Raw genomic sequence first — 11888 nt, forward strand, 5'->3', positions numbered from 1 at the left:
GATTGACCCCCTAATTGGATTTCCCCCTAAGCTGGGTACACACTTTCCAGCAGGTTCCTCGGCTCCAAAAATCACTCCGATCCGACAGAGCAATTATTGGATCGGGTGGTATTCATGTGACCGGCGATCAGGAGACCAACGGTCACATGACCTCCACCAAGATCCCGCCCCCTCACTATCCCGACGGTCGGCATGCCGACCAACAGGTACTATTCACACTCGTGGGTGTCCGCGACACCCATAGAGTGGGAATAGAACCCGTTGCTGCACTCGCCCCCCCCTGCAGGTATGCTACCAGGATCCCGGCATTGGTATGCTGACCGTTGGTCATCCATACCACACCCATTGGATTGGGGATTGAGGTGCACCCGTGCATATAGCAATTCTTGCTCAAGGTGTACTTTCCTTTCATCCAGGGGGGATACGGTCGTTAGGTCGACCCAACTTAGGTTGACACTCATTAGGTCGACCACTGAAGGTCGACAGTTGCATTAGGTCGACATAGGTGTTAGGGCGACATGTACTAGGTCGACAGGTCAAAAGGTCAACATGAGTTTTTCAAATTTTTTTATTTTTTCATACTTAACGATCCACGTGGACTACGATTGGAACGGCAACCTGCCGAAGCTGCGAGGGGACACGGTGCACTAATTGGGGTTCCCCGTCACTTACACAGAAAACAACACCAAAAAAAAAAAACCTCATGTCGACCTTTTTACCTGTCAACCTAGCACATGGCGACCTAATGCCCATGTCGACCTAGTGCCTATTGACCTAATGCAACTGTCGACCTTCAGTGGTCGACCTAATAAGTGTCGATCTAAGTGGGGTCGACTCAACGACTCATACCCTATCCAGGGCCGGACTGCCCATCTGGCACTTCTGACAAATGCTGGTGGGCCGGTCCAGTCCACAGAGAGCCGGGAAGGCTCTCAGGTTTGGCTGTTGCCCGTAGTGCCCCGTTGCTAAGCAATATGGGGCGTGCCGTGAGACCACGCCCCCTGACTCGAGGCCCCAATCCGTCCCTGGTTTCATCTCTTGGACAGGATCAGAAGGTTGTGAACAAGATCGCGTGTACAGCACACAATCATGTTCCCCCGATCTGACCGTTGCAGGAGCCTTTGGAACCGTTTATCGGCACAAAAAGTAGGAACTCAAGGCCACTCTGTCAGGATTTCTCTTGAAGAACATATTGAAGAAAACAAAGAAAAAAATGATAAGGTGTGCATTTGGGTTAAAGTAACTGTAATATAAGGGCAATGTGCCGTTGGGATGGTGTAAGAATGTAGGCAACGGAACACTACACAGTGGCCCTCATTCCGAGTTGATCACTCGCTAGGCCGCCGCCCTCTGGGAGCAGTGGCGTGCGGTGAGATTAGTGGCTGGTGAGGCATGCCCACTACCACCGCCGCTACGACTGCCACCAGTGCCCACTACTGTACCGACACCCATGCCAGCTGCCAATGCCTGCTAAAGTCGCCGCCAGCTACCGCCCCCCACAGCTAATTCCCAATCCAATGCCGCCACCCATGCCCGCAAAGTCTTGGGAGCAGCAGCAGCCAGGGCCTGGGCAGCAGAATCGCCCAGGGTTAAGGATAGCAGTGGAGGGTCTGCATGGAAGCGGGATTATACCCCGGCAGACATACAGTAATCACCCCCACTCCCCTTATACCCCAGAACACATATGCAGTAATCACCCCACCCTCCCTTTATACCCTAGCCCATATGCAGTAATCACCACCCCCCTCCCCTTTCCCTCGGAACACATGGCGGAATTGCCCGCCTCCCCTTTTCCCACAGCACACAAGGAGTAATTGCGCCCCCTCCCCTTATACCCCAGCACATTATGCACATCTCCGTGCTGAGCGCTGCTGTGTGCTAACCATGGGCTGCCCTGCTCTTTGAAACACAGAGCGCAGGGCAGCCCATGCTCAGTAGTCAGCAGTGCTCAGCACGGACACCGGCTGGCTATACACACTGGCCGGCTCTCTGGCTGCGCTGCTGACTACGGCAGTGGGGACACTGACCAGTGGTGGGGCCGGGGCGGAGCGCGTAGTTCATGAGCCGAAGATGGTGGAGGCTCAAGTATGTCAGGCTGCTGCGCCCCCGTGTAATGCCGGCTCTTACCTGGAGTAACGGTATGGCCAATCCTGGCGGGACTGAGAGCGGCTACCCACGGCTTTTAGCGGCGATCAGTGAGCGGTGAGTAGTGCAGGGGGACAGAGGACACTGGTGCAGGGGCCTCTTTCTGGGTGCACACTGGACAACAAGGAGTCAGTCCCTTTGAAGGTGGGCTGTACCCCAGGGAGAGCGTCCAATCATATCTGCCTCAGAGACAGGGGCGTGCTTCCATATGGGCTGAAAGCACGCCCCTGTTACTGAGGCACTCACACTAGTGCCGCTTACAGCGCTTTTTTAAATGGGCTTTTTACAGCTCATTTCTTGGCCCCGCCCCCCCACTTCCGATCCTCTATTATTGGCTGCGGGAGGCACCGCTCTCGGTGCCTCCGAAACTAATTGAAACCAATTTTTACATTGTAAAAATGAATACAATAATATAAAGCATATACGTATGACACAAAATGTGTCATAAGTATCTGTGTATTATTGTAATCATTAATGACAGGGGAGGCACTTCCTCCCCTGACTGCACATCCCTGTCTGGGAGTGTATCTGAGCTTAGCAGAAGTGCGAACGAAAGATTAGCAGAACTGCTTGTAAAAATTTTCCTGCAGTTTCTGAGCAGCTCCAGACCTACTCCTAGACTGCGATCACCTCAGTCAGTTTAGTTCCTGCTTTGATGTCACAAACACGCCCTGCGTTCGGCCAGCTACTCCCCCGTTTCCCCAGGCACGCCTGCATTTCTCTAACGTCCTAGTGGATGCTGGGGACTCCGTCAGGACCATGGGGAATAGCGGCTCCGCAGGAGACAGGGCACAAAAAGTAAGCTTTTAGGATCACATGGTGTGTACTGGCTCCTCCCCCTATGACCCTCCTCCAAGCCTCAGTTAGGTTTTTGTGCCCGTCCGAGCAGGGTGCAATCTAGGTGGCTCTCTTAAAGAGTTGCTTAGAAAAAGTTTTTAGGTTCTTTATTTTCAGTGAGTCCTGCTGGCAACAGGCTCACTGCTACGAGGGACTTAGGGGAGAGAAGTGAACTCACCTGCGTGCAGGATGGATTGGCTTCTTAGGCTACTGGACACCATTAGCTCCAGAGGGAGTCGGAACACAGGTCTCGCCCTGGGGTTCGTCCCGGAGCCGCGCCGCCGACCCCCCTTGCAGATGCTGAAAATTGAAGAGGTCCGGAACCAGGCGGCAGAAGACTTTCAGTCTTCATCAGGTAGCGCACAGCACTGCAGCTGTGCGCCATTGTTGTCAGCACACTTCACACAGCGGTCACGGAGGGTGCAGGGCGCGGGGGGGGGGCGCCCTGGGCAGCAATGTATGATACCTGTATGGCGAAAAATACATCACATATAGCCCTTGAGGCTATATGGATGTATTTAACCCCTGCCAGACATCACAAACTCCGGAGAAGAAGCCAGCCGAAAAGGGGGCGGGGCCTATTCTCCTCAGCACACAGCGCCATTTTCCCTCACAGAAATGCTGGTGGGAAGGCTCCCATGCTCTCCCCTGCACTGCACTACAGAAACAGGGTTAAAAACAGAGAGGGGGGCACTGATTTGGCGATATGAATATATATTAAGTGCTATAAGGGAGGAACACTTATATAAAGGTTGTCCCTGTATAATTATAGCGTTTTGGTGTGTGCTGGCAAACTCTCCCTCTGTCTCCCCAAAGGGCTAGTGGGTCCTGTCCTCTATCAGAGCATTCCCTATGTGTGTGCTGTATGTCGGTACGTGTGTGTCGACATGTATGAGGAAAATGTTGGTGAGGAGGCGGAGCAAATTGCCTGTAATGGTGATGTCACTCTCTAGGGAGTCGACACCGGAATGGATGGCTTATTTATGGAATTACGTGATAATGTCAACACGCTGCAAGCCGGTTGACGACATGAGACGGCCGGCGATCAAATTAGTACCTGTCCAGGCGTCTCAAACACCGTCAGGGGCTGTAAAACGCCCATTTACCTCAGTCGGTCGACAGAGACCCAGACACGGACACTGATTTCAGTGTCGACGGTGAAAAAACAAACGTATTTTCCTTTAGGGCCACACGTTAAGGGCAATGAAGGAGGTGTTACATATTTCTGATACTACAAGTACCACAAAAAAGGGTATTATGTGGGATGTGAAAAAACTACCTGTAGTTTTTCCTGAATCAGATAAATTAAATGAAGTGTGTGATGATGCGTGGGTTTCCCCCGATAGAAAATTATTGGCGGTATACCCTTTCCCGCCAGAAGTTAGGGCGCGTTGGGAAACACCCCTTAGGGTGGATAAGGCGCTCACATGCTTATCAGAACAAGTGGCGGTACCATCTACAGATAGGGCCGTACTTAAGGAGCCAGCTGATAGAAGGCTGGAAAATATCCTAAAAAGTATACACACACATGCTGGTGTTATACTGCGACCAGCGATCGCCTCAGCCTGGATGTGCAGAGCTGAGGTGGCTTGGTCGGATTCCCTGACTAAAAATATTGATACCCTTGACAGGGACAGTATTTTATTGACTATAGAGCATTTAAAGGATGCATTTCTATATATGCGAGATGCGCAGAGGGATATTTGCACTCTGGCATCAAGAGTAAATGCGATGTCCATATCTGCAAGAAGATGTTTATGGACACGACAGTGGTCAGGTGATGCAGATTCCAAACGGCACAAAGATGTATTGCCGTATAAAGGGGAGGAGTTATTTGGGGTCGGTCCATGGGACCTGGTGGCCACGGCAACTGCTGGAAAATCCACCGTTTTTTACCCTAAGTCACATCTCTGCAGAAAAAGACACCGTCTTTTCAGCCTCAGTCCTTTCGTCCCTATAAGAGTCATATCTGCCCAGGGATAGAGGAAAGGGAAGAAGACTGCAGCAGGCAGCCCATTCCCAGGAACAGAAGCCCTCCACCGCTTCTACCAAGTTCTCAGCATGACGCTAGGACCGTACAGGACCCCTGGATCCTACAAGTAGTATCCAAGGGGTACAGATTGGAATGTCGAGACATTTCCCCCTCGCAGGTTCCTGTAGTCTGCTGTACCAATGTCTCCCTCCGACAGGGAGGCAGTATTGAAAACAATTCGCAAGCTGTATTCCCAGCAGGTGATAATAAAATTACCCCTCCTACAACAGGGAAAGGGGTATTATTCCACACTATATTGTGGTACTGAAGCCAGAAGGCTAGGTGAGACCTATTCTAAATCTGAAATATTTGAACACTTACAAAGGTTCAAATCCAGATGGAGTCACTCAGAGCAGTGATAGCGAACCGGGAAGAAGGGGACTATATGGTGTCCCGGGACATCAGGGATGCTTACCTCCATGTCCCAAAATTTGCCTTTCTCACCAAGGGTATCTCAGGTTCGTGGTACAGAACTGTCACTATCAGTTTCAGACGATGCCGTTGGATTGTCCAAGGCACCCCGGGTCCTTACCAAGGTAATGACCGAAATGAGGATTCGTCTTCAAAGAAAATGGACGACCTCCTGATAAGAACAAGGTCCAGAGAACAGTTAGAGGTCGGAGTAGCACTATCTCAAGTAGTTCTACGACAACACGGGTGGATTCTAAATATTCCAAAACCGCAGTTGTTCCGACGACACGTCTGCTGGTCCTAGGGATGATTCTGGACACAGTCCAGAAAAAGGTGTTTCTCCCAGAGGAGAAAGCCAGGGAGTTATCCGAGCTAATCGGGATCCTCCTAAAACCAGGAAAAGTGTCAGTGCATCATTGCACAAGAGTCCTGGTAAAAATGGTGGCTTATTACGAAGCGATTCCATTCGGCAGATTTCACGCAAGAACTCTTCAGTGGGATCTGCTGGACAAATGGTCCGGATCGCATCTTCAGATGCATCAGCGGATAACCCTATATCCAAGGACAAGGGTGTCTCTCCTGTGGTGATTACAGAGTGCTCATCTTCTAGAGGGCCGTAGATTCGGCATTCAGGATTGGATGCTGGTGACCACGGAGGCCAGCCTGAGAGGCTGGGGAGCAGTCACACAGGGAAAAAATTTCCAGGGAGTGTGATCAAGTCTGGAGAATTCTCTCCACATAAATATACTGGAGCTAAGAGCAAATTTATAATGCTCTAAACTTAGCAAGACCTCTGCTTCAAGGTCAGCCGGTATTGATCCAGTGGGATAACATCACGGCAGTCGCCCACGTAAACAGAAAGGGCGGCACAAGAAGCAGGAGGGCAGTGGCAAAACTGCAAGGATTTTTCGCTAGGCGGAAAATCATGTGATAGCACTGTCAGCAGTGTTCATTCCGGGAGTGGACGACTGGGAAGCAGACTTCCTCAGCAGGCACGACCTCCACCCGGGAGAGTGGGAACTTCATAGGGAAGTTTTCCGCATGATTGTGAACCGTTGGGAAAGACCAAAGGTGGACATGATGGCGTCCCGCCCGAACAAAAAACGGGACAGGTATTGCGCCAGGTCACGAGACCTTCAGGCGATAGCTGTGGATGTCCTGGTAACACCGTGGGTGTAACAGTCGGTGTATGTGTTCCCTCCTCTGCTTCTCATAACCAAGGTATTGAGAATTATAAGACGTAGAGGAGTAAGAACTATACTCGTGGCTCCGGATTGGCCAAGATGGACTTGGTACCCGGAACTTCAAGAGATGCTCATAGAGGACTAATGGCCTCAGGAGCTAAGAAGGGACTTGCTTCAGCAAGTACCATGTCTGTTCCAAGACTTACCGCGGCTGCGTTTGACGGCATGGCGGTTGAACGCCGGATTCTAAGGGAAAAGGCATTCCGGAAGAGGTCATACCTACCCTGGTCAAAGCCAGGAAGGAGGTGACCGCACAACGTTATCACCACATGTGGTAAAAATATGTTGCGTGGGTGAGGCCAGGAAGGCCCCACGAAGAAATTTCAACTAGGTCGATTTCTGCACTTCCTGAAAACAGGAGTGTCTATGAGCCTCAAATTGGGGTCCATTAAGGTTCAAGTTTCGGCCCTGTAGATTTTCTTCCAGAAAGAATTGGCTTCAGTTCCTGAAGTCCAGACATTTGTCAAGGGAGTATTGCATATACAGCCCCTTTTGTGCCTCCAGTGGCACCGTGGGATCTCAAAGTAGTGTTGGGATTCCTCAAATCATATTGGTTTGAACCGCTCAAATCTGTGGATTTGAAATATCTCACATGGAAAGTGACCATGCTGTTGGCCCTGGCCTCGGCCAGGCGATTGTCAGAATTGGCGGCTTTGTCTTACAAAAGCCCTTATTTGATTTTCCATTCGGACGGGGCAGAACTGGGACTCGTCCCCAGTTTCTTCCTAAGGTGGTGTCAGCGTTTCACCTGAAACAACCTATTGTGGTGCCTGCGGCTACTAGGGACTTGGAGGACTCCAAGTTGCTAGACGTTGTCAGGGCCCTGAAAATATATATATATATATATATATATAATTCCAGGACGGCTGGAGTCAGAAAGTCTGACTTGCTGTTTATATTGTATGCACCCAAAAAGCTGGGTGCTCCTGCTTCTAAGCAGACTATTGCTCGTTGGATTTGTAGTACAATTCAACTTGCACATTCTGTGGCAGCCTGCCACAGCCAAAATCTGTAAATGCCCATTCCACAAGGAAGGTGGGCTCATCTTGGGCGGCTGCCCGAGGGGTCTCGGCTTTACAACTTTGCCGAGCAGCTACGTGGTCAGGCGGGAACACGTTTGTAAAATTCTACAAATTTGATACCCTGGCTGAGGAGGACCTGGAGTTCTCTCATTCGGTGCTGCAGAGTCATCCGCACTCTCCCGCCCGTTTGGGAGCTTTGGTATAATCCCCATGGTCCTGACGGAGTCCCCAGCATCCACTAGGACGTTAGAGAAAATAAGATTTTACTTACCGATAAATCTATTTCTCATAGTCCGTAGTGGATGCTGGGCGCCCATCCCAAGTGCGGATTGTCTGCATTACTTGTACATAATTATTGTTACAAAAATCGGGTTATTATTGTTGTGGGCCATCTTTTCAGAGGCTCCTTCGTTGTTATCATACTGTTAACTGGGTTCAAATCACAGGTTGTACGGTGTGATTGGTGTGGCTGGTATGAGTCTTACCCGGGATTCAAGATCCTTCCTTATTGTGTACGCTCGTCCGGGCACAGTACCTAACTGAGGCTTGGAGGAGGGTCATAGGGGGAGGAGCCAGTACACACCATGTGATCCTAAAAGCTTACTTTTTGTGCCCTGTCTCCTGCGGAGCCGCTATTCCCCATGGTCCTGACGGAGTCCCCAGCATCCACTACGGACTATGAGAAATAGATTTATCGGTAAGTAAAATCTTATTTTTTACCTGACACGCCTGCGTTTTTTAGCACACTCCCGGAAAACGGTCAGTTACCTCCCAGAAACACCTACTTCCTGTCAATCACTCACCGATCAACAGAGCAACAGAAAAGCGTCGCTCGACCTTGTGTAAATCTGCAGTTTTGTGTGAAAGTACTTCGCGCGTGCGTACTGCGGCCCGTACGCATGCGCAGAAATTCCGCTTTTTTACCTAATCGCTGCGCTGCGACCAAAAGCAGCTAGCGAACAACTCAGAATGAGAGCCAGTGTATTTTTCCTCTATCTCTCCCAAAATGTGAAATTATTGGAGAGGTTTTCCCTGACTTCCAAGAAGAGTTGGGCCCATCTTCTGTATGCCCGCCCCATGCTGTGCAAGTTAATAGTGTGGGGTGGGCCACCATTACTGATAGCAGCGCCACGCACATTGGCATAGATGCCCACTCTGGGATTTTCTCTGTGTAAGTCCATAGGGGTGCGAGGTATAATGCACAATGTTAGGCGACCATATTAATAGGAGATGTATGCACTGCACAAGGGGGGTCATTCCGAGTTGTTCGCTCGCAAGCTGCTTTTAGCAGCTTTGCACACGCTAAGCCGCCGCCTACTGGGAGTGAATCTTAGCTTATCAAAATTGCGAACGAAAGATTAGCAGAATTGCGAATAGACACTTAGCAGTTTCTGAGTAGCTCCAGACTTACTCGGCATCTGCGATCAGTTCAGTGCTTGTCGTTCCTGTTTTGACGTCACAAACACACCCAGCGTTCGCCCAGACACTCCTCCGTTTCTTCAGCCACTCCCGCATTTTTCCCAGAAACTGTAGCGTTTTTTCACACACTCCCATAAAACGGGCAGTTTCCGCCCAGAAACACCCACTTCCTGTCAATCACATTACGATCACCAGAACGAAGAAAAAACCTCGTAATGCCGTGAGTAAAAAACCTAACTGCATAGCAAATTTACTTGGCGCAGTCGCACTGCGGACATTGCGCATGCGCATTAGCGACTAATCGCTCCGTTGCGAGAAAAAAATAGCGAGCGAACAACTCGGAATGACCCCCATTGACCTCATGGAGACAGTTAAGTTTGAGAGGAGCGATTTCATTTCACCCCGGACTTGCGGATTTTAGTATGTAGCCTATGGATCTCCGAATATAAGTCTGCAAATTTGGAGCTAAGGCCGCACTTACAAGTTATGCCGCCTTGCACCTAATTAAACCATTTGTGCACTCTATTGATCTCAAACATTGTTTCTCTTACGTCCTAGAGGATGCTGGTGTCCATATTAGTACCATGGGGTATAGATGGGTCCACCAGGAGCCATTGGCACTTTAAAAGTTTGAGAGTGTGGGCTGGCACCTCCCTCTATGCCCCTCCTACCAGACTTAGTTTAGAAAATGTGCCCGGAGGAGCTGGTCACAGCTAGGGGAGCTCTACAGAGTTTCCTTAGTAAAGTTTAGTTTTAGAGTTTATTATTTTACAGAGAGGCTGCTGGCAATAGCCTCCCTGCATCGAGGGACTAAGGGCGGGAGTAGTGTCCGCCCTGCGGGGTCTGAGCCATTGTCTCCGCTGACTGGACACTGAGCTCCTGAGGGGATCGATCGTTCCCCGCCACAGGGGAACGCTCACACCAGCAGCATGCCGCCACCCCCTTACAGAGCTGAAGATTGTGGCGAGTGAGTCACCGACCCCCTAGCAAGCGGGGGGCCGGTGTGAAGATGGCGGACTGGAGCCTTCTAACCACGGATGCAAGTCTCCGGGGCTGGGGCGCAGTCACTCAAGGGGAAACCTTACAAGGAAGGTGGTCAAGTCTGGAAGCCGGGTTTCCGATAAACATTCTGGAACTAAGAGCCTTCTACAGCGGTCTCCTCCAAGCAGCCCATCTTCTGAGAAATCGAGCCATTCAAGTGCAGTCGGACAATGTGACAGCAGTGGCTTACGTAAACCAACAGGGCGGAACGAAGAGCAGAGCTGCTATGGCAGAGGTAACAAGAATAATCCTCTGGGCAGAAAAGCGCGCGTTGGCGCTGTCAGCAATCTTCATTCCGGGAGTAGACAACTGGGAAGCGGACTTCCTCAGCAGACACGATCTCCATCCAGGGGACTAGGCTCTCCATCTGGAGGTGTACAAGGAGGTAACAAATCTTTGGGGCGTAACCCAGATCGACATGATGGCCTCTCATCTCAACAAGAAGCTTCGGTGATATTGTTCCAGGTCGAAGGACCCACAACAGTGGCAGTGGACGCCCTAGTGACTCCACTTCCACTCATCCTAAGAGTTCTAAAGCTCATAAGGAGAACAAAGGTTCAAGCGATCCTCATTGCTCCAGACTGGCCAAGAAGGGCTTGGTACGCGGATCTTCTGGATCTACTGCAAGTAGAGCCGAGGCCTCTTCCTCTTCGGGACGATCTGCTGCAGCAGGGGCCGTTCTCCTGTCAAGACTTACTGTGGCTATGTTTGACGGCATGGAGGTTGAACGCCTGATTCTAGCTCGGAAGGGCATTCCGAACAAGGTTATTCCTACCCTGATACAGGCTAAGAAAGGAGTAACGGCTAAACATTACCATCGACTTTGAAAAAAAATATGTATCTTGGTGTTAGTCCAAGAAATTTCCTGCGGTGGAGTTTCCACTGGGACGGTTTCTCCTCTTCTTACAAGCTGGTTTGGATATGGGCCTAAAGTTGGGATCTGTGAAGGTCCAGATTTCGTCCCTATCCGTTTTCTTCCAAAAGCAATTGGCTGCCCTCCTTGAGGTTCAGACCTTTTTGAAGGGAGTTCTGCACATCCGATCTCCCTTTGTACCGCCTACGGCGCCTTGGCACCTTAACGTGGTGTTGCAGTTCATCCAATTGGACTGGTTCGAGCCTCTACAGAAGGTTGAAGTCAAATTTCTTATCTGGAAAGCTGTCACTTTGTTGGCTTTAGCTTCTGCTAGACGTGTGACGGAGTTGGGGGCTTTATCGTGTAAAAGCCCATACTTGATCTTCCACGAAGATAGAGCTGACCTCCGGACACATCAGCAGTTTCTTCCGATGGTTGTGTCGGCATTTCATATCAACCAACCTATTGTGGTGCCAGTGGCTACTGACTCCTCAATTTCATCAAAGTCCTTGGATGTTGTAAGGGCTCTGAAAATTTATGTGAAAAGGACTGCTCGTCACAGAAAGTCGGACTCTCTGTTTGTCCTGTATGATCCCAAGAAAGTTGGGTGTCCTGCTTCTAAGCAGACGATATCTCGCTGGGTCAGGTTCACTATCCAGCATGCGTATTCTACGGCAGGATTGCCGTGTCCTATGTCTGTTAAAGCCCACTTTACCCGTAAGGTGGGGTCTTCCTGGGCGGCTGTCCGGGGTGTCTCGGCGTTACAACTTTGCCAAGCAGCAACTTGGTCTGGGTCGAACACATTTGCAAAGTTCTATAAGTTCGATACTTTGGCCTCTGATGATCTGAAGTTCAGTCAATCAGTTCTGCAGGAGCTTCCGCGC

This window comes from Pseudophryne corroboree, chromosome 4 (assembly GCF_028390025.1).
Source record: "Pseudophryne corroboree isolate aPseCor3 chromosome 4, aPseCor3.hap2, whole genome shotgun sequence".
NCBI classification, from domain to species: Eukaryota; Metazoa; Chordata; class Amphibia; order Anura; family Myobatrachidae; genus Pseudophryne; species Pseudophryne corroboree.